Here is a 4,604-nt window from a genome sequence, read left to right on the forward strand (position 1 = left end):
AAATACAGCCTTGTCGTATTCCTTTCCCAGTTTTGAACCAATCAGTTGTTCCATATCCAGTTCTAACTGTAGCTTCTTGTCCCACATAGAGATTTCTCAGGGGACAGATGAGGTGATCAGGCACTCCCATTTCTTTAAGAACTTGCCATAGTTTGCTGTGGTCGACACAGTCAAAGGCTTTTGCATAGTCAATGAAGCAGAAGTAGATGTCTTTCTGGAACTCTCTAGCTTTCTCCATAATCCAGCACATGTTTGCAATTTGGTCTCTGGTTCCTCTGCCTCTTCTAAATCCAGCTTGCACTTCTGGGAGTTCTCGATCCACATACTGCTTGAGCCTTCCTTGTAGAATTTTAAGCATAACCTTGCTAGCGTGTGAAATGAGTGCAATTGTGCGGTAGTTGGAGCATTCTTTGGCACTGCCCTTCTTTGGGATTGGGATGTAGACTGATCTTCTCCAATCTTCTGGCCACTGCTGAGTTTTCCAAATTTGCTGGCATATTGAGTGTAGCACCTTAACAGCATCATCTTTTAAAATTTTAAATAGTTCAGCTGGAATACCATCACTTCCACTGGCCTTGTTATTTGCAGTGCTTTCTAAGGCCCATTTGACTTCACTTTCCAGGATGTCTGGCTCAAGGTCAGCAACCACACTACTTGGGGTGTACGAGACATCCATATCTTTCTGGTATAATTCCTCTGTGTATTCTTGCCACCTCTTCTTGATGTCTTCTGCTTCTGTTAGGTCCTCACCACTTTTGTCCTTTATTATGGTAATCTTTGTACGAAATGTTCCTTTCATATCTCCAATTTTCTTGAACAGATCTCTGGTTCTTCCCATTCTGTTGTTTTCCTCTATTTGTTTGCATTGCTCGTTTAAGAAGGCCTTCTTGTCTCTCCTTGCTATTCTTTGGAAATCTGCATTCAATTTCCTGTATCTTTCACTATCTCCCTCACATTTTGCTTGCCTTCTCTCCCCCGCTATTTGTAAGGCCTCGTTGGACAGCCACTTTGCTTTCTTGCATTTCCTTTTCATTGGGATGGTTTTCGTTGCTGCCTCCTGTACAATGTTACGAGCCTCCATCCATAGTTCTTCAGGCACTCTGTCCACCAAATCTAAATCCTTAAACCTGTTCCTCACTTCCACTGTGTATTCATAAGGGATTTGACTTAGATTGTATTTTACCGGCCCAGTGGTTTTTCCTACTTTCTTCAGTTTAAGCTTGAATTTTGCTATAAGAAGCTGATGATCTGAGCCACAGTCAGCTCCAGGTCTTGTTTTTGCTGACTGTATAGAGCTTCTCCATCTTTGGCTGCAGAGAATATAATCAATCTGATTTCGATGCTGCCCATCTGGTGATGTCCATGTGTAGAGTCGTCTCTTGTGTTGTTGGAAAAGCGTGTTTGTGATGACCAGCTTGTTCTCTTTACAGAACTCTATTAGCCTTTGCCCTGCTTCGTTTTGATCTCCAAGGCCAAACTTGCCAGTTGTTCCTTTTATCTCTTGCCTCCCTATTTTAGCATTCCAATCCCCTATAATGAGAAGAACATCCTTCTTTGGTGTCACTTCTATAAGGTGTTGTAAGTCTTCATAGAATTGGTCAATTTCAGTTTCTTCAGCACCAGTGGTTGGTGCATAAACTTGGATTACTGTGATGTTAAAAGGTCTGCCTTGGATTCGTATCGAGATCATTCTATCATTTTTGAGATTGCATCCCAGTACAGCTTTCGTCACTCTTTTGTTGACTATGAGGGCCACTCCATTTCTTTTACGGGTTTCTTGCCCACAGTAGTAGATGTGATGGTCATCCGAACTGAATTCGCCCATTCCCGTCCATTTTAGTTCACTGATGCCCAGGATGTCAATATTTATTCTTGCCATCTCATTTTTGACCACCTCCAACTTACCCAGGTTCATGGTTCTTACATTCCAGGTTCCTATGCAATATTTTTCTTTACAGCATTGGACTTTCCTTTCGCTTCCAGGCATATCCGCAACTGAGCGTCCTTTCGGCTTTGGCCCAGCCGCTTCATCAGCTCTGGATCTACTTGTAATTGCCCTCTGCTCTTCCCCAGTAGCATGTTGGACGCCTTCCGACCTGAGGGGCTCATCTTCCAGCGTCATAACTTTTATATGCCTGTTGTCTTTGTCCATGGAGTTTTCTTGGCAAGGATACTGGAGTGGCTTGCCGGTTCCTCCTCCATGTGGATCACGTTTGGTCAAAACTCTCCACTATGACCTGTTCATCTTGTGTGCCCTGCTTGGCGTAGTTCATAGCTTCTCTGAGTTCTTCAAGCCCCTTCGCCACGGCAAGGCAGTGATCCATGAAGGGGCTTTGGACTATAATGTAACTTAAATAGAAAACTATCTTTAGAAAGATCTTTCCTCCAAAAGCATTTTATTTTAAAAATCCAATTTAAATAAAAAACAGATTTTTTAATTATTTTTTTTTAAATCATTGATTTTTATCCACCCTGTTGGGTGTACACACTGAATGTGTCATACCTGAAAAATACCTCTTGCAAGAGCAGCCATAGGAGGTGCGCTCTAGTAGAGGCAACTCCAATGAATTTCATTTAATATTTCCCATCGTCCTCAGCTTAACTATGTGCCCTGGTTCTTCTTGAACAAGAGACATTCATCATGAATTCTTCCCTTCTCCTTATCAGACTCTTGTATAAAGAGGACTGTCAAGGTAGGGAAAGATACTCCACCTCGTAATAATCCTAATTGTTTTAGCTAATCTCTTGTCTGAAAGATAGAAAATTAATATTTGTGTGCCTGCTTCTTAGCCTAATCATGTTTCTTCCCACTTTAATGCAGTTCTGTAGAGTAACATGAAAGACACCCTAACTCAGGCTTCCTCAACCTCGGCCCTTCAGATGTTTTGAGACTACAATTCCCATCATCCCTGACCACTGGTCCTGTTAGGTAGGGATCATGGGAGTTGTAGGCCAAAAACATCTGGAGGGCCGAGGTTGAGGAAGCCTGCCCTAACTCCTTGAGATGTTCAACTTGCTCCCAGCTTCGGAGTACCTGGTATAAAATAGACAACTCTAAAAAAGTCACAGTGCTCCAAAGCGTCACCAGTTGCATAAAGTTGCTTTAGAGAGAGCATTCATGATCATCATTATCACATTACAGAATTGCTTGGCGACTAAGCAGTGAGCAGCACACGGAGATAAGGGGGAAAGCAAGTACTCTGCAGCCTGTGCCTCTCCCATCCCTGTGCATCATGAGTTCAACAAGTACAGAATGTAATGCAACCAAGCACAGCAAAAGCAAGAGGGGCAGTCGCAACACCTCCGCAAGACCTCATAATACTCTGGACAAGATGATGGTGGGAACTGCCTCTGAACCCTGTATCCCCTCCTCCTCCTCCTCCTCCTCCTCCTCCTCCTCCTCCTCCTCCTCCTCCTCCCTGCCACACAGCCTTAATGATAGAAGTATTGATGTGGAAGTAGTTGACCTCACTTGCGAAACTTCAGAACCTATAGTTGTTGATCTTACACAAGACGATTCTGTTGTGCTTGTTGGAGAGAGTGGGCAGCAGCCCAATAGAGAGTTCAGACCTCAACCATTGTCTAACAGCCTCATATTTAGTGGTGGTGGTGGTGGTGATGATAGCAGACACACACAGAGTGGTGCTCTTGCCACTAGAAAGCTCCCCAGAGAAGTGGGAAGGAGAGAATTTGCAAGATCCTCAGGCACTTTGAGTTGTGGAATTTGCATAGACAGCTATGCAGAGAGTGTGCAAAGCGGACGGCTTATAGTGTCAACAACATGTGGTCACATCTTCTGTAGTCAGTGCCTCAGCAATTTTCTTAGGCATGCTAACTTTTGCCCAATTTGTAGGAGGAAACTCACTCCAAAGGAGTATCATCCAATTTATATATGAAGACATGGGTGTTCCTGAACACATTCTAATGTGGCCTTCATAAACTGATGGTTGTGTGCAGATTTGCCGGTTTCACTGTCCCAGCTCCTGCAATTCTCAACATCTTTCCATCAGCCTGTTGGATCTCCCCATCTTGATGCGTGAAGGAAATAAACAAGTGCCGATCCTTCGTAACGTGCCTCATGGCTCCAGAATCGACAGTAAAGTGGCCTTTGGCCTTTGGAGAAGTGCCAGCAAACAAAGCCTTGTTTGTCAGTGTTTGTAAAAAGGAAAAAGAAGGAGGAAAAGGTTCTGACCTCCCTTTGTCTCCTCAGCCTGGTCCTCGGACCCTTGTCAGCACAAAAAGAGTCCACGAGAATATCCTTGCAGAGTTTTATTCTTAAAAGTCTTTGTGCAAAAGCGACTGAACAACTATACACACCAACACTAACCAACCAACCAACCCCACCGCAACAAACTAACATTTATCATTCTATATATACAACCCAGTGCAGGCCGCTGACACATGCTGACCCAGCTTTATTCGCATTAAAGAAACAGCGGCCATTTTAGCCGTGACATTGTTTTCCACCGGCTTGGGCTGCTTCTTGCCCCCCTGCTCCTGGCCATCTGCAGGCTTCTTCTTTTGTTTAGCTCCAGCCTTTGGGCAGTATCTCTGAATTTGACCTTGGTTTCCACAGTTCCAGCACTTCACAGCTGCCAACGCCT

At 44.0% G+C, this 4,604-nt stretch overlaps 1 pseudogene; it reads left to right on the forward strand.

Moving 5' to 3' along the window:
* The first annotated feature begins 3,233 nt into the window (after nucleotides 1-3,233).
* LOC144326256 (E3 ubiquitin-protein ligase RNF4 pseudogene) lies at nucleotides 3,234-3,896 on the forward strand (annotated as a pseudogene).
* Nucleotides 3,897-4,604: the final 708 nt, after the last annotated feature.

This window comes from Podarcis muralis, chromosome W, assembly GCF_964188315.1.
Source record: "Podarcis muralis chromosome W, rPodMur119.hap1.1, whole genome shotgun sequence".
NCBI lineage: Eukaryota > Metazoa > Chordata > Lepidosauria > Squamata > Lacertidae > Podarcis > Podarcis muralis.